Raw genomic sequence first — 19904 nt, forward strand, 5'->3', positions numbered from 1 at the left:
TAAACCGGAGGGTTGTAGTCCGTAGGACAGAATCAACCCCATACACAACAATCATACCATAGGCTAGCTTCTAGGGTTTAGCCTCCTTGATCTCGTGGTAGACCTACTCTTGTACTACCCATATCATCAATATTAATCAAGCAGGAGTAGAGTTTTACCTCCATCGAGAGGGCCCGAACCTGGGTAAAACAAAGTGTCCCCTGTCTCCTATTACCATCCGGCCTAGACGCACAGTTCGGGACCCCCTACCCGGGATCCGCCGGTTTTGACACCGACAGGGAGGTCCATAGGCCGGTCGATACATGACGGACCTAAGAAAATACAAACAGACCTATGGACCTCCCATCCGAGGTCGTGGGCTGCGCATGTTAAAATGAAAGCCTAGATGGGGCAGCCAAAAACCACGTCCAACACTTGCCAAAACTTCGTCCCTTGTTTTCTCTGTGTTTCGCACACTCGACATTGTGTGGGCATTTTGACTGTGCATCATATGAAGATGTGCTATGCATGAATGTTGATCAGCATGATGTTAACTGGCTGGTAGTTCCATTTTCGACCATGAATAAAACTTCCAACATGATGTTAACCCTGTTTGAAAAGGCCGTGTTAATATAAATGCTCTGCCTCTGAAAGTTGCAGCTTCTTATCTGAAACTGAACTTGCAGTTTCTTATCTGAAACTGAAACTTGCAGTCTCTTCTCTGAGAATCACATTGTCTGCACTTTTATACTCCTATGAAACTACATTTTTAAGTGCTAAAAATAGATATCTAGAATTCATAAAATACTCCATATGCTCAATACTGCAAATCTGAAATTCAAAAGACATTCATATCTGAAAGTACTCCCAAAATACACAACACAAAACACAATTCACAACCTGCAAATACTGACAACCCTAAGCTCCTCCTGACAATTCACAACCTTCCCGACTATTGGGCTGGGGGGCAGCCCCCTCCTATTCCTTGGCGGCAGACCGCCACCCCGTGAGACGATGTGAACGGCGAGGGAGACGATGGCGGGGAAGCATCGTCGGGCCCACTGCTTTTATCCTCTTGCAGTTGGGTTCGGTCGATGAAGACTCCACTGGCTCGCTCTGGCACAACACCCTCACAAACGGCACCCTGTAGATGCTCGATCCTTCAATCTCTGGTGGATGCTCCATCTAGGATCGATACTCCCACCACCGCTCCCTCCTGATTGGATTCGGTGAATCTGTTTGCTCCATGGCCCAGAGGAGCAACTCTATGTACTCCGGCGCGACTCCCTCTGGGAATATCGCCGCCTTTTCGCTCTGTTGCAGATATTTGGCCATGGATGTCGCTGTCGCCTCTAGTTGGTCCTTATTGTCAAACCAAGACTGTATCTCCAACATCCTAGCTAGCTTCGCAGGGTCGCCGTCTGCGATCCTCACGTATCGGTTGTACTCCTCCATCGATCTACTTCTCCACAGCACCTTCACTCGTCGGCGGTGGTTTTTGAAAGGAAGAGGAGAGGAGCAGCGCTGGTTTTGGATTAGAATGGGAGAGGAGCGATGCTGGTTTTGGATTGGAACAGGAGAGGAGGGGCGGTGGTTTTGAAGTGGAAGAGGAGAGGAGCGGCGCTGCATTTAGATTGGAACATGAGAGGAGCGGCGGTGGTTTAAGAGGAGAAGAGCGGCGCTGGTCTTGGAAGTATTTTTTTGTTGTTTTGTGTATTTTGGGTCAAAGTTTGACCACGTACTGTATTTGACAAGCAAAATGTGAATGCATGTCACCAAAAATTGTATCATTTGGTTCGTATCTGAATGTACTTTCAAATTATATTATTTTTGCAACGTATAACATATATTTTATGTGCGAATATCATCTTCAATTATGACCCAAAATAAAAGGGAGACTAGTTAATGTGGGGTCACTTTCTTAATTGAAGGTAAATTGATTTTGATTTGATCCAGTCACAGCGTGTCGGCCCTCTCGTCCAATCCTAAATCGCTGCCGCACGCTCCTCTCCCTCTTCTCCATTGCAAAACCACCTCTTCTCCTCTCCATCATCTCCATTCCAAAACCACCATCTCGCCTCTCCCTCTTCTGATCTTCTCCATTGCAAAACCACCTCCTCTCCTATCCATCATCTCCATTCCAAAACCACTGTCTCGCCTCTCCCTCTTCTCTATTGCAAGACCACCGTCTCTCTTCCGTTTTCTAGACGCTTTGCTCCATGGTGCGGGCGCAATCCATAGATACAAAATTAGTATACTATATACTATTTAAAAGTCGAGGGCGGGGCTTTTCCTGCGCGGTCGGCGGCAGGGCAGTTCTGCCTAGTTGGTTTGACAGAGACACGAGAAGACGAGGGAGTAGGCTGCTGCAAATGTAGGGCTGTGTGATTTGACAGCGAGTAACTGCTGGACAGGTGGGGCCCCGTGATTTGACTTGCCATTATCATTTTAACTGCGGTGCTACGACCAGCGTGAGTCTCCCGATTCCTGACCACCTCCATACAGGTGCCTCTCCCAATGCTCCACCATGTAGTAGAGGCTGGCTCTTGCATGAGAGCCCACTTCTCCACTTTTTCCTTGCCTCTCTTTCCTCCACATATGCAAAAATGCCATGTAAAGCGCACTATTGTACTTACTTTTACTTGCTCCTACAGGTGCTTAAGCTTGCCACATAGGCATAAAGTCTGATGTGGCAAGTTAATCAAGAAGAGAGAGACTAGTTTGGTGACCCAAGGAAGAAACGGTGCTAAGCGCGTGTACCTAGGTGAAAAGACAATTTTGAGTCTATAGCTAATTAAATGAAGCAAACTTAGCAACACCATTTCATTGGAAGAGGTCACTCCTTAGCAAATGCAATAAATACCAGTACTCCCTGTGTCCCATAATATAAGAACGTTTTTGGCACTACACTAGTGTCAAAAACATTCTTATATTATGGGACGGAGGGAGTACGAAGAAAGAGATAGAGAGGAGTAAAAAATACACTTATAGCCAACTTATAGCCAACCTTGCTGTAGTATGAGTGACTAAGTGATGACTATGTATGACATGCCAACATCAGATATCCTAATGCACCGTGTTAAATCTCCAAGGGCGCGACCGCGTGAGCGATGCGACGGTCGTGGTAGGCGCGACCATGATACGTGCTGCTGGTAGTCCTTGGATCTGAGATCAAACGGTCGTATGCTAAGTTGCTGAAAATTTGCAGAATAACCCCCCATGATAGGATATTCACCCATAGGTCTAGAATCACGCCATGCAACCGTTCAATCTCAGATCCAAGGGCTCTCGAAAGCTCATATCATGGGAGAATGGAAAGCCACTACCCCGCCATTCGCACGCTGGCAGTTCGCTCCTACTCGTCCCCGCACGTCCTTCAATACTACGGCGGTTCGCTCCTAGTCGTCCTGTCCATTCACATTACGACAGTTCCACTAATCCAAACCGTCCTCCCAAATCCCTGTCGTCCCAAATCTCCACGATCGGCGGTGAGTACAAGGTTAGAACCATCACCGGCGATGAGTTCGGCGTCATCTACACCCGTTCTTCCGCGACGGTGAAAGGATGCCTTTCTCACTTCAGATGCATGTTCAAAAACTCAGATGATGAGTGGGTCGCTGGGCTAGATGTTGAGTACACCACAGTCCTGGGACCAGAGAAGGATCTAAAGGACGAAGAGAGGAAGAAGCCCGCCGTTATCCAGGTTTGCGTGCATGACTTATGCTTGGTCTACCACATATGCCATGCCGACGTTGAGTGCCAGGATTTTAAGGACTTCCTCGAGAACAACCTAGTCAAATTCGTTACTATAGACTTTAAGAATGACAGGGATGTCCTGCGTCGGATAGGTCTCGTTGTAGGCAACCCCTTTGACCTCCAGAAGAATCGGCTGGTGTCCTCTCGTCAGCCTTCAATGCTGACCCTGGTAGGAGCCATGGTTCATCCTTCGTACGGTAAACTGGAGAAACCTCCATACACGTTTCATCGTCATGCATGGTAGCGGAATGTACTAGATATAGACCACATCCACTATGCTATAATGGATGGCTACCTTTGCTTCAATATCTACAAGGGTTGGATGAAGAGCAACAGCCAAGTGTGCGGTTCAAGCAAAGAAGTATCGGCCAAGAGGAAGAGGGACAAGGACGAAGTCGAGGATGTGGATGAGGACTCCGAGTAAGGTGGCAGTGTCGTTGCTCATGGTGGTTCTAATGCAGTGTCTATCAGAATAGTTGCAAATTTTAATTTCAGGTGTGCTTAATTTAATTTGAGGGGTGTGTTGTGCTGAGCCCCCAGCAGAACTATGTTATGTTTCTTCTCGTTACTTTAACTCTTCAGGATGTACATACTAGTATTTCTTACATTTCATCTTTTAGTTGGTATAGTACTACCACTCGTTTCTTCACATTATATACATACAATATATATGGCCAACATCATATAGCCAGCAGTTTAGTTGTCAAAGAATTTTAGGGTGCTTAGTTTTGTCAAAGAATTCCAGGATGCTTAGAGGGTGCTTGGATCCAAGGGACTTATTTTAGTCTGACTAAAAATAGTCTCTTTAAGAGGCTAAAGTCCCAAGCACCCCTGACTAAAGAGGGGCTAAAACTAGTCTTGAGACTAAATTTTTTTAGTCAGGGGTACCCCTACTAAAATGTGGATTAGTCCTCTCTCTACTCATTTAACTCCTCTCCTTTAATACAGGCGAGTTCTGGATTGGAGGGTTTGGAGGATAATAAATGCTTCTTAACTTGATTTTAGCCTTTTTAGTATTTGGATCCAAGCATGAGTGAGGCTAGCATGTTTTAGTCCCACTACTTTTAGTCATGGGACTAAAATGTATCCAAGCACCCTCTTAGTTTTATTTGAGGGGTGGGTTGTGCTGGACACCATTATTGTGACTAGCCTTTTTAATAGTACTATATGCATAATTTGGCGAGGAGTGCTCTCTATATGTACCATATTTTTTTTAATTTCAAGTTTTGCTCCATGGTGCAATCCATCGACACTACTACTGTACAAAAGTATACATTTTTTAATAGGCTAGAGGGCGGGGCAGTCTAGCTTGGTCGGTTTCACGAGAGGCGAGGGCCTTTGTGATTTGTCGGCTCATTACTGCTGGAAGGCAGGGCCTTGTGATTTGACTGCTTGTATAAATGCGCCGACGACCTGATCGAGGAGGAGCAAAGAACCGTGCGGTATACTCAAGTTTTCCACTGGAGTAGTACTGCGACGGAGGAGCACGAAACACGGCAGCCCAGTGCCATATGGCGATAAAAAATGATCTAATTTCCTAGTCATCTCATTGTTAGCATTGTTCTATTCATTCCCTCAAAAAAACCATTGTTCTATTCATGCCTCGCAGAGAATGTGACACGTGCGGCGAAACACCCGAAGCAAAAGATGAAACACAGGAGCAAAAGAAGAAGGAAGATTATCACCCCAAATGATCTAATTTGCCGTGGAGTCGTAACTACTTCTTCATCTCCTCCACGACCTCCATCTCCTTGCGCGTCTCCTCCGCCATCTTCTTCATTCTGTCCATGACGCGGGATTTCTCGACGCGAGCCTTCATCATATGTTCCATGACCGCATTACGTACCTTGACAGCAGCCGGGTGCTCGATGCGGAGCTTCGCCGACTCCTCCTTTTGTTCCATGACGAGGGCCTGCAGCATCTTCTATTCTCATGCAGCTTCTTCCAGCCGGCGTTCTTCTCCTTCAACAGGTCGATCTCATGGCAGAGCTTCGCCTTGTCCTCCTGAAGTCGCAGGATTTTGCCGGTCGCCTGCTTCTCCGAGGCAATGCTCTTCTTCAGCAGCATCACCAAGCCGGCGGTCAACTCCCCCTGCTGATTGAGCTCAGCGGGCATGTCGTTGAGGCTCTCCTTAAGCAACAACATCAAGCCTTGGATGAACTCCTTCTGCTTGTTGAGGTGCTTATTGAGCTGATTGGGCATGCCGTCGAGGGATAACGACTCTAGCTCTGCCGGCTCGGCATGTTCGCCTCTGCGGCTAGGGCGCTCTTGGGAGCCATCGCCTGCCCGTGAGAGATCATTCGAGGTCTCTGCGTGGCGGCGAGCCCTCTTTTTTTTCCGCAACCTTGGTTGCCGCTCCCTTGTTACGAGTAGTTCTCGACCTAGAGCTCTGCTCATCGGCCATGGCAACGACGGACGAAGAAGAAGCACTTATGAGGAGGAAAGGTAGAGTAATTTTCGGTTAGGTAGTTCCTGTAAGTGCATCTAGTGCCACCCCTAGTTGGTTTTGGAGTATTGACGACAAACCTGGTTGAGAGACTAATGTGTTTGTGAAAATTGCAGGAGAAGTCCCTCATTGATTCGGTTTTTCCTATGAGAGATGACCCCTAAAAATGTATGAAGACATTGAAGTCAAAGGTGGTATGTGAAGACATTCACATTAAAGATAGTGACAAGAGAAGACATTGCGTGAAGACTATGAAGCACGAAGACTTAGTTGTTTCGTCGTTCTTTTTCTTCTTTGTTGAGTCATAGAAACCACCGTACTTTTAAGTGGGGTCCAAGTGAACCAGTCAGAATGACTGAAGTGATGCTTAACCAAAATCCTATGTCTTCGAGCGAAGACAATGAGAGCGAATCTTATCCAGAGCTAGATAAGTCAGCTTTGCTTGCAGCCCAAGTAAAGTTTCCGTGTGTGTTTGAAATCTAAATGTTGGAACACGTGTCAGTTCCTTAGTGACCCATGGTCATTTCGAACAAATCAGGTCGGGTTGCCTAGTGGCTATAAATAGCCCACCCCCTACAACCATAAACGGTTGGCTGGTCAGAGTTACTATACGGCTTTTGTCGTTTGAGAGCAACCCACCTCGAAGCCTTTGGGAAAGAATTCCTTGTGAGGACAAAGCCCTAAACACCCAGAGCCAAAGAGTGTTAGGCATCACTGAAGTCTTCCTATCTGTGTGATCTGAAGACTTATTATACTTGAGGATTGTGTATCCTCCAGCCAGTTAGGCGTCGCGTTCTGAGCATCCAAGAGTCATTGTGGATCGCCGGTGAATGAAGTCTGTGAAGGTTTGGAAGTCTACCTTGAAGACTTACCAGAGTGATTGGGCGAGGACTAGGTGTCCTTAGCTCAAGGGGAATAAGGTGAAGATGTGGTCTTCTGAGTTGAATCTCAGCCTCCCTAACCAGACGTACAGTTGTCACAACAACTGGAACAGGTTCAACAAATCATTGTCTTCAATGAGCCACTGGTTCCATCCTCCCCATCTCTTTATTTGCTGATTGGTCCTTGTGAAGTCATTACCTGTTTGCACTAGTTATTTGTCTTCACTGTGTGACTGCTTGTTCTGATTGGCTTCGTACTATCTTCCATTCTGATCTATATTGCCTAGCTGCTATTAGTCTCTGTCCTTTCATTTCATTGAATACTTGACTATGGCTTGCTTAGTGTAGTCTACCTTCCGCTGCATGGTAGTAGGTTTATTTCTATCGTTTGTCTTCAAAACTTCCATGATTTGAAGACTTTCATAAAAATCGCCTATTCACCCCCCTCTAGTCGATCACTAGCACTTTAAATTGGTATTAGAGCAAGGTACTCCCTTGTTCTGTGTGATTCGGTTTAACCACCTGGAGTTTTAGCTATGTCGACTGCAGGGATAATCAAAGTCTCCATTGGGTGCCCAGTCTTCAATGGAACTGAATATCCCTACTGGAAGAATAAGATGCGCATGCATCTTGAAGCCATTGATGTCGACCTCTGGTATGTCGTCAAGAATGGCGTCCCCGAGGCTGGTGAAGGTGTCACTGCTGCTGATGTCAAGAAGTTTGTTCAACTGGAATCCACTGCCAAGAACATCATCTGTGGTCATCTGACCAAAGGGCAGCATGGCCGTGTGAGTGCTCTGGAAACATCTAAGCTAGTCTGGGACTGGCTTTCCAAGGTCAACGAAGGCGTATCAGCCCAGAGAGATCAAAGAATCAGTGTCCTTCGCAACCTCTTCAACCGCTTCAAGAGAAACGACAATGAGAATGTTCAGCTCACGTTTGATCGACTCACTGACATCACAAATGAGCTTCAAGCCCTCGGTGCTACTGAGATCACCAAGCATGAAGTTGTCAAGACACTCCTGAGATCACTTGACAGCTCATTTGACACCCTAGCCCTGATGATTCAAGAACGCCCTGACTTCAAGACACTCGATCCGTCTGACATACTGGAAAGGCTCAACACACATGAGTTTCAGCTTTCTAAGAAAAGAGACATCTACGGTCCCAACTATGGGCGAACTCGTGCTTAGAAGGCAAAAGCTATTTCCTCATCTGAGGAAGAATCTGATTGCAGTTCTGATGATCCTGAAAATATTGGAAAGGAGCTTGCTATGCTTGTGAAGAAATTCCAGAAATTCACCAAGAAGAAAGGCTTCAGAAAGTCCTCACGATCCAGCTCAAGGAATGATGAAACTTCTGCTCATGACTACAAGAAGAGAACATGCCACAAGTGCAAGAAACCTGGCCACTACATCTCCGAGTGTCCGCAGTGGGACAATGAGAACAAGAAGAAGAAGAAGAAGAACAAGGAATATGATTCTGACGACAAGAAGAAGAAATACTCATAGTCTTCTTCCAAGTCTTCATCAAAATCTTCATCACACAAGAAGAGCTCATCTGGCAAGGCTCGTGCGTTTGTTGGCAAGGAAATGGATTCAGAGGAGGAGTCGGCTTCTTAGGAGGCGGAGGAGGAGTCTGAGGAGGAGTCCGATTCTGTCATTGCAAGTCTGGCTACAGCCTACGTTGCCAAGTCCATCTTCAACATTGAATACAACGACTTCATCACCGACGCCGATGCTAATGACCAGGACACCTCCACTCCCACCTACTGCTTCTTGGCACGCGGTGCCAAGGTAAACTCATGCACTACTCACTATCAAATATCCAGTGAAGATGACTCTGATTGTGGTTCCAAACCCAGCTACAAAACACTTGCTAAAATTGCAACTGAACAATAGAAAGCTATGGAACATATTCAAAAACTATTAGACAAAAGCGATGACCTGTTAGACGCTGAAATGACTCAATCTCAGTCCTTAATTGAAGACATAAAAAATCTTCATGTTAAGTATGAGGAACTTGAAAGTCGTCATGAAACGCTCTCGACAACTCATGAAAAGATTTCCTATGGTTATCTTCAAAGGAAGCAAGATCTTGAGAAATTGAGAGCGGCTAATGAAGATCTTCAAAAGGAAAATGAGTCGCTTTGCACCAAACAGATCAGTTCCGCTCAGGAAGAATTTGAGCCACCATGTCTTAAATGCATTGAGCGTGACAACACTACTTCTGTTCCTGGATGTTCCACTGCTGCTACTGTTGCAATATCTTCAACTATTGATGTGGTAACGAACCCCTCTGCTGAGGATGCCACTGCTATTGCTGTTGAAAATGCTAGATTGAAGACATTGCTTGAAACAGAGATGTACAAAAGTCTCAAAGGGCATCAGACACTATGTGATGTCCTCAAAAGACAGATCCTGAACCGAAACCCTAGGAAAGAGGGTGTTGGGTTCGAAAGGAAAATGAATGCTGATGGCTCTTACTGGAAACCTGAGCAGTACCCCAAAACCACATGGGTTGCTGCAAAGGAACCTTCAGTGGATCCATCCACCCTATCTGGCTTCACTTGTTCTAATCCCATTGTTATTGATGAATCCTTTGATGCAAACTATAAACTGTTTAAGAATCAGAATGGTGAAGTGTTTGCCAGGTATATTGGTACTAACTGCAGGTATGGGTCACCTATGAAGAAGGTCTGGGTGCCGAAAAAGTGTCTGGAGAATCTTCCTGTGAATGTCGTCATGACACCACAAGTGTAGAAGACAAACCCCAGACCACAAGCTTCATATGGTCCAAAGGCTTCATACAGACAGAGGACTCACCTGAGTCGCACTAACGCAAATGTTTTGCAGGGAAACAATACTCAGGCCTATGAATATGAGCACGTTTCATCAAACCGCCATGTTCATAAGACCAAGAACTACTCTGCTTATTCTTATGAGTACTATTCTCCACCTGCAAGACTATTTGCTAGGGCTCCAAAGCCAAAGTTCTCAGATGCTGCACTTAGACTCATTGGTTCGAAGCCACCCTTGAAGATGTGGGTGGCTAAGAAAGCTTAACTCCCTTTTTGCAGGGAAGGGTCTCCAGCCGAAAATCAAATTCGTCTGAAGCTATTGTTGGGGACCTTAAACATCTTGTAGGGCGCAAGATCAAATGCCCAAATGGTCTTATTATGTACTTTGTTCCTGAGTTGCTTGCTACCTGCCCTATCAGTCCCAACCTCGATCTAAGCTTTCATAATCCACTTGCTCGTCAAATGTTTATGCTTCACAATTCTCTTCGTGAAGCCTATCCCCCTACCTGCACTGTAGGGTATGACACCAGCTGCTTCAGAATGGATTATTTATAGTGGATGTACTAATCACATGACTGGCAAGTGAAGTCTTCTCATGGACTCAACTTTACATCCATCTGACAAGAGTCACATCACATTTGCTGATACTGATAAAAGCAAGGTATTGGGTCTAGGTAGAGTTGCAATCTCAAGGGATCAACACATGGATAAAGTGATGCTTGTTGAATCCCTTCGTTTCAACTTGATGTCGCCCCAATGCTTTGTGATTTAAACATGATTGTGATATTTGGAAAATACTGTTGCCTTGTTCTAATGGAATCTGACAAGTCTCTAGTCTTTGAAGGGTATCTGAAAGATGATTTGTACGTGGTAGATTTCTCAGCAGGACCACAGCTTGCCGTATGTCTTCTAACAAAAGCTTCAGAATGCTGGCTCTGGCATCGGAGGCTAGGCCATGCTGGCATGAGGAACTTGCACACTCTTGCAAAGAAGAAGCATGTCATAGGCATCGAGGGCGTCAAGTTCAAGAAGGATCACTTATGCGGTGCCTGTGAAGCTGGAAAGATGATGAGGGCCAAGCATCCCTCGAAGACAATCATGACAACGACTCAACCCTTCGAACTGCTACACATGGACCTCTTCGGTCCCACTCACTACTCAACTCTTACTACTACTGCTTGTCTCTATGGCTTCGTCATTGTTGATGATTATTCAAGATATACATGGGTGCGTATAATCCTCTACAAGACTGAAGTGCAGGATGTCTTCAGACGCTTCGCCAATCGAGCCATGAACAACTATGGCATCAAGATCAAGCACATCAGAAGTGACAATGGCACTGAATTCAAGAACACTGGCCTCGACACTTATCTTGATACTTTGGGCATCACTCATGAGTTCTCAGCTCCATACATGCCGCAGCAGAATGGCGTCGTGGAACGCAAGAACAAAACACTTATTGAGATGGCCCAGACGATGCTCGATGAATACAAGACTCCAAGAAAGTTTTGGCCTGAAGCCATTGATACTGCATGCCATATCATCAACCGTGTTTATCTTCACAAGCTTCTGAACAGAACATCCTATGAGCTCCTCACTGGCAAGAAACCAAATGTCTGTTACTTCAGAGTATTTGGTGCCAGGTGCTGGATCAAGGATCCACATCACACTTCAAAATTTGCACCGAAAGCACATGAAGGTTTTATGCTTGGATACGGAAATGATTCACACTCCTACAGAGTCTTCAACCTCATTCACTATAAAGTGGTTGAAACTGTGGATGTGCGGTTCGATGAGACTAACGGCTCGCAATGAGAGCACCTGCCATGCTAGATGAAGTTCCATCCAGTGAATCCATCAAGCTTATGGGAACTGGAGAGATCATACCGTCTGAAGCACAGCCCGAAGAAGAACTCATCATCTCTGCACCTGATCAACCTGAAGACAATGCTCAGCCTGAAGACAGTCCTTCTAACAATGACAATGATCAACAAGAGCAAAATCTTCGTCCTGCTCATCCTCGTGTTGCAAATGAAGTACATATTGAGAGAATAATTGATAGCATCAATGCACCTAGTCCACTCACTCGTTCAACGGCAACACAACTAGCAAATTTCTGTGGACACTTCGCATTCGTCTCAATATCTGAACCCAAGAAAGTTGATGAAGCCTTCATGGAACCTGAATGGATTCAAGCTATGCAAGAAGAGCTTCAACAATTTGAGCAGAATAATATATGGAAACTGGTCAAGCATCCTGATCCTCGTAAGCACAATATCATAGGCACAAATGGATATATCGCAACAAGCAAGATGAGCATGGTCAAGTTGTCAGAAACAAAGCTCGTCTCGTTGCTCAAGGATACACTCAAGTTGAAGGAATTGACTTCAATGAAACATTTGCTCCTATGGCTAGGCTTGAAGCTATACACATACTGCTAGCCTATGCAAATCATCATAACATCCTTCTATATCAAAAGGATGTGAAGAGCACTTTTCTCAATGGCAAGATGAAGAAGAAGTGTATGTTGCACAACCGCCTGGCTTTGAAGATCCAAAACATCCTGACATGGTGTATAAGCTCAACAAGGCACTGTATGGCCTCAAACAAGCCCCTCGTGCTTGGTATGACACACTCAAAGACTTCCTGAAGAGCAAAGGCTTCAAACCTGGTTCCCTAGATCCCACACTCTTCACGAAGACATATGATGGTGAACTATTTGTGTGCCAAATATATGTGGATAACATTATCTTCGGTTGTACGAATCAGAAATACAGTGATGAGTTTGGATACATGATGCAAGAGCAATATGAGATGTCCATGATGGGAGAGTTGAAGTTATTCCTTGGTCTTCAAATACGACAGCAACGCAATGGCATCTTCATATCTCAAGAGAATTACCTCAAAGATTGCCTGAAGAAGTTTGGAATGCAAGACTGCAAAGGTTACATGATGCCAATGCCAGCTAAACACCATCTGAGTCCCGACGACAATGGTAAAGAGTTCGATCAAAAGGTATACCGCTCCATGATTGGTTCTTTGCTTTATTTATGTGCATCTAGGCCAGATATCATGCTTAGTGTTTGCAAGTGTGCCCGATTCCAAACGGCACCAAAGGAATCGCATCACTTGGCTGTGAAGCGAATTCTTCGATATTTGGCTCACACCCCAACACTAGGATTATGGTATCCAAAGGGCTCAGAGTTTGATCTAGTTGGATTCTCGGATGCTGATTATGCTGGTGACAAGGTGGATCGCAAGTCTACATCAGGCACATGTCACTTTTTGGGACGATCACTCGTCTGTTGGTCTTCAAAGAAGCAGAACTGTGTATCTCTCTCCACTGCTGAATCTAAATACATTGCTGCTGGATCTTGCTGCGCTCAGCTTCTATGGATGAAGCAAACACTCAAAGACTATGGCATTCATCTGAAGCAAGTGCCACTCTACCGCGACAATGAAAGTGTAGCAACCAGACCTCAAACGGCCTGATCTCTGTGCTCCGGTGTCATCCCTGGATCAGTAATGCTGACACCACACAGTACTCGGAGGATTTATAGCAGAGTAGCAATCACACACTTATTACATCGAGTGTCTGAAAAGAGAACTTATTACAATAAATATGGCTTAAGGCCATCTAATAACGATAACAGCGGAAGGCTTGGAAGATAAGTGAGTCCATCAACTCCAACGGCATCACTGAGTATAGAACCACGACCTAAAAACTCCTTAATCATCGTCTGAAAAGTTTGCAACATTAACGTTGCAGCCCAAAACGGGTCAGCACATGGAATATGCTGGCAAGGTAACACATAGAGAGTAATGGAATGAAATAGCTATACTATATGCATATTTGGCTGGTGGAAAGCTCTATGGTTACAGTTTTGCGTAAAGCCAATTTTCCCTACTTCAAAGGAATAAATTTATATTACTATCATGGTAGTTGTTAAACATTGAGAATGGTTGACATCATTCTCAATCCCAATTAAGCATCATCATTAAACATAACCCAACAAAATTAATTTAGAGTAACATGTTGAGATTCACATGATAATACAAGTACTAGATACTCAAGATGTCCATAACCGGGGACACGGCTAACCATGATTAGTTTATTACACTCTGTAGAGGTTTGCACACTTTTCACAAGACTCGATCGCCTCCGTTTGGTTTCTCGCACTACAAGGTGTTTGAGAAGACGGATGACCGAGACATAGTCTTTCAGAAGCGCTAGCACCTTACGATCGGGTAGACCGTACCACCTACATCCCCTACATCTACTAGTCTACCACTGTAAGAGTTCACACAACTTAGTCAACTATGCTAGAGCCCATAATAGCTTGTGGCTGCACACGGAAGTTTCTAGTATGAATAGTCTCATGATCCCTTTGAGCGTGGGTGGCGGTCCAAAAGAAAACATGCAAGTCCTGGAATACCCAGGTGCCTCAATCCACCCAAATGTGTGTTTAAGTTGCCACCTTAGATAAACCATTAATTAACAATCTCACATGTGTCATGGATATCACTCACCCAATCCACGTTTACTAGCATAGCATGGCATAATAAGAAAACGTAGAAGTAACTCCCAAAGGTTTGATAATAACAGGTAATAGGTACTACCTCATCTACTTCCCATCCCACAATTTAATTAGATCCTAATCATGCAATGTGTTAGGATTGATCTAATGCAATAAAACTGGGTAGTAGAAAGGTATGATCAAAGTGTTACTTGCCTTGCTGATGATCCGCGAAACCGAATGATTCGAAGTAAAAGGCGGCGCACTCCGGGTATTCTATCGCAGACAAACAAACAAACATACAATAAGTACTCATCTAATGCACGGGTAAAACGCAAATAAGAGATCTAATCAGAAGGTTCATCTTAAGAACTCCGGTTGGCAAAAAGAATCAAATCGAACGAAGCAACGAAAGTCAAACGGCGAAAGAAAACAACTTCGTTCTAGTAATCTGGATCTAGAGCAAATTTTATAGTAGCAAAATCTTGTTTAAGTTGGTTAAACGGATAGAGGGTTTCGAGATGAAACTCTAGGCGCTTGAATCGCCTGATTCCGATAAACGAGCGAAAAGTTATACTAAAACGAAAATCGGATCAGGAATCGCGATCAGAAAAATCGCGGATTTAATCCGAGAAAAAGAAAAACGACGAACGCTCACTCGAACGAACGAACGGACGAACGCTCCTATTCAAATAAACCAGAAAAACCGATCTGTTTAAAAAATACCGAATCTAAAAAAACCCGACGAAAACCGTTTTTTTTTAAAACGTTGGCACGAAAGTCGAGGCGGCGGCGAACCTCGGCGGCGGCGGCGGTGGCGGAAGCGGCGGCTGGGGCGGCGGCTAGGCTAGGGTTTCCCCGGGTGGGCTGCCCCGGCTTATAAAGGCCCCCCTCGGGCCGGAGTCCTAGTCGGACACGGCCCGTAGGTCGGTTCGTTTTTTTTAATTATTCCGCTCGGAAGAAAAATAAAAAAAAATACTAAACCGACTCCAAAAATTCCAAAATAAATTTTCGCGGGCTTCTAAAATCCAGCCGCACAAGGTGAACATTTATTTGGGACCTAAATGCAATTTTGAAAAATGCACATTTTTCCTAAATTCAAATAAAACACCGAAAAACTCCGAAATAAAATCTTATTTGATTTTATTATTAAATCCTCAATATTTCTTTATTTTAGGAAAGTCATTTTATTCCCTCTCTCATAATTTATAATAGAAATAATTGATGATAAAATAAATAAAATCAAATGATCCTATTCTCAAAATTTGAGAAAACTCAAATATGAAAATAACGAAATCCCCAACTCTCTCCGTGGGTCATTGAGTTGCGTAGAATTTCTAGGATCAACCAAAAGCAAAATAAAATATGATATGCAATGATGATGTAATGTATAACATTCCAAATTGAAAATTTGGGATGTTACAAACCTACCCCCCTTAAGATGAATCTCACCCTCGAGATTCGGGTTGGCTAGAAAATAGGTGAGGGTGGTCTTTGAGCAAATCTTCCTCTCGCTCCCAGGTGGCTTCATCCTCTGTGTGGTGGCTCCAGTGAACTTTGCAAAACTTGATAACCTTGCTGCGGGTAACTCGGCTGGCAAACTCGAGGATCTTAATTGGTTTCTCCTCGTAGGTCAAATCGTTATCCAACTGAATAGTTTCCAATGGCACTGTGTCTCTCAATCGTATGTCAGCCATCTCCGCGTGACATTTCTTTAACTGAGAAACGTGGAACACATCATGAACTCCTGACAATCCTTTGGGCAATTCCAACTTGTAGGCCACTTCTCCCATACGCTCCAAAACTCGATATGGTCCTACAAATCGTGGCGCTAACTTCCCTTTTACTCCAAAACGCTTTGTTCCCCGAAGTGGAGATACTCGAAGATAAGCTCTATCTCCGACTTCGTAAATGGTCTCCTTGCGTTTAGGATCTGCATAACTTTTCTGTTTGGACTGGGCTACCTTGAGCCTATCGCGAATCAGCTCCACCTTCTGTTCAGACTCTTTAATCAAGTCAGGACCAAACAACTGGCGGTCTCCAACTTCATCCCATGACAACGGTGTCCTGCACTTCCTTCCGTACAAAGCTTCAAAAGGGGCCATCTTCAAACTGGTTTGGTAACTGTTGTTGTAAGAGAACTCTGCATATGGCAAATTATCGTCCCAACTAGATCCGTAATCTAGCGCACAAGCTCTCAGCATATCCTCCAAAATCTGATTGACTCTCTCGGTCTCTCCATCTGTCTGTGGATGAAAAGTTGTACTGAATTCTAGCCTGGTTCCCAAAGTTTCGTGTAACTGCTTCCAGAACTTTGAGGTAAACTGGGTTCCTCTATCTGATACGATACTCCTTGGAACTCCATGCAAACATACGATCCTGGTCATGTATATCTTTGCCAACTTAGCACTGGTGTAAGTGGTCTTTACTGGGATGAAATGAGATACTTTCGTCAATCGATCGACTACAACCCAAATCGAGTCATAGCCTGAACGAGTCCTGGGCAATCCCGTGATAAAATCCATGCCTAGCTTATCCCACTTCCATTCGGGTATTGACAATGGTTGTAACAATCCTGCTGGCTTCTGATGCTCTGCCTTTACTCTCTGACATACATCACAAACTGCTACATACTCCGCAATATCCTTCTTCATTCCGGTCCACCAGAAAATATCCTTCAAATCCAAATACATCTTGGTATTTCCTGGGTGAATTGAATACGGTGAGTCATGTGCCTCTTGCAAAATCAACTTCCTGATCTCCGGGTCATTGGGCACGTAAATGCGGTCTTCAAACCATAGGGTGTCGTGCTCATCCTCACGAAATCCTTTAGCTTTTCCTTTGCTCAGTTTCTCCTTTATAGTGGCAATCTCTTTGTCATATTTCTGAGCTTCTATGATTCTATCCATCAAAGTTGACTGAATCTCCAATGCTGCTACATAGCCTCTCGGAACTATTTCCAAACATAGTTCACGAAGATTTTCTGCTAACTCCTTGGGTACTTCTCCAGTCATTAACGTATTGACATGGCTCTTACGGCTTAATGCGCCAGCTACTACATTAGCCTTTCCGGGGTGATAATGCAATTTCATATCATAATCCTTGATAAGCTCCAACCATCTTCTTTGTCTGAGATTCAACTCCTTCTGTGTGAAAATGTACTTCAAATTCTTATGATCCATGTACACCTCACAATGGTTTCCAATGAGAAAATGTCTCCATGTTTTCAAAGCCTGCACTACGGCTGCTAACTCCAAATCATGCGTAGCATAATTCAACTCATGAGGCTTCAGTTGTCTTGAGGCATATGAAACAACTCTCCCTTCCTGCATAAGCACTGCTCCAAGTCCTCGACGTGAAGCGTCGCAATACACCTCATAATCCTTGGCCTGGTCTGGCAAAATCAACACTGGTGAGGTAACCAAGCGTTTCTTCAACTCCTGGAAACTAGCCTCACAATCCTCTGTCCATATGAACTTGGTATCCTTCTTTAACAACTCAGTCATAGGCTTTGCAATCTTTGAGAAATTCTCAATAAATCTCCAGTAGTATCCTGCGAGTCCAAGAAAACTCCGGATCTCTCCCACTGTAGTTGGTGCTTCCCACTTGGTCACGGTATCTACTTTCATAGGATCTACTACTATGCCTTCTCCAGATATAACGTGTCCGAGGAATCCTACTTCCTTCAACCAAAACTCACATTTGCTGAACTTGGCATATAATTGATGTTATTTGAGCTTTCCAAGTACCAAACGCAAATGCTCCTTATGCTCCTCTTCATTCTTCGAATAAACCAGGATATCATCAATGAACACTACGACGAACTTATCCAAAAACTCCATAAATACTTTGTTCATCATGTTCATAAAATAGGCAGGTGCGTTAGTCAGACCAAATGACATAACGGTATACTCATACAGCCCATACCTGGCAGTAAAAGCTGTCTTCGGAATATCATGTTCTCGACTCTTCAACTGGTGGTATCCTGATCGCAGATCAATCTTGGAAAATACCTTAGCTCCTTGCAATCAATCAAACAGATCGTTGATCATAGGTAGTGGGTACTTGTTCTTGATCGTTACTTCATTCAATCCTCGATAATCTACAACCATCCTTAACGATCCATCCTTCTTCTCCACTAGAAGTACTGGCGATCCCCAAGGTGAAGAACTTGGGCGAATATATCCCTTATCCAGTAACTCCTTAATCTGCTTCTTAATTTCCACCAAATCCTTTGCTGGCATCCTATATGGTCTCTTTGATATTGGCCCTGTGCCTGGCAATAGCTCAATCAAAAACTCAATATCTCTATCCGGTGGCATGCCTGGCAACTCCTCTGGAAATACATCAGGGAAATCCCTTACCACTGGTACTTCCTCCTGCACACCTCCTGTTAAGCAATTTACTTGAGTCCTCTTTGGCACATGTCGGGATACATACTTGATCCTTCTCCCTTCTAGGGTGGTAAGCAAAATTGACTTCCTAGCACACTCAATATTCCCTTCATACTTTGATAACCAATCCATGCCTAATATCACATCCAATCCTTGAGATTCCAATACTATTAGGTCTGAGGGAAAAACATAGTTACCAATCCTTAATGGTAACCGATCACACCATAGACTAGCCACATACTCTGCTCCGGGCGAGGTTACTAACATGGGTGACCTAAGGGCTTGGGTTGGTAGGTTATACTTATCCACAAATCCCCTTGAGATGTATGAATGCGATGCACCAGTATCAAAAAGAACGAGTGTAGTAAATGACTTAACCAAAAACTTACCTATTACTGCATCGGGCTGAGCTTCAACCTCCTCCATGGTAACATGGTTCACCTGTCCCCTATTGAAAGGGTTCGGCTTCTTCCCAGAACTTCCATTGCCATTTTGGCCTTCAGGACATTCATTGGCATAATGTCCGGTATTCTGACACTTAAAACAAGTGACTTGGCTTAGGTCCTTCTTGGCTGGGGTTGATGGGTTGGTGCGATTCTGGCTGTTGCTTCCACCATTGCCATTACCATTATTGGTGCCATTGTGATTGTGTGAGCTACCTCCTCCATGGGTATGCTGAAAATGTCCTCCCGGTCTAGGGGTAAAACGTGGCTTCTGCCGAGCTCCTGAATTGTACTTTCCTTGTCCATACTTCCTCTTGCGGTTCTCAATCTGCTGTTGCTTCCCTTCAATCATAAGAGCACGATCTACCAACTCCTGGTAGTTGTTGAAGGTTGCTACCATCAACTGCATGCTCAACTCATCATTCAGTCCTTCCAGAAACTTCTCCTGCTTAGCTGCACCCGTAGCGACGTCATCTGGGGCATAACATGCTAGCTTACTAAAGTCCTCCACATACTGGCCAACTGTCCTTCCTCCTTGGCGCAAGTTGCGAAACTCACGCTTCTTCATGGCCATAGCTCCTGCTGAAACATGTGCAGTACGAAAAGCCTGCTGAAACTGGTCCCATGTGACAGTGTCAACAGGGAAAGTGGCTGTGAAATTCTCCCACCATGATGCTGCGGGTCCTTC

Source organism: Triticum dicoccoides, chromosome 6A, assembly GCF_002162155.2.
Source record: "Triticum dicoccoides isolate Atlit2015 ecotype Zavitan chromosome 6A, WEW_v2.0, whole genome shotgun sequence".
Classification (NCBI taxonomy): domain Eukaryota; kingdom Viridiplantae; phylum Streptophyta; class Magnoliopsida; order Poales; family Poaceae; genus Triticum; species Triticum dicoccoides.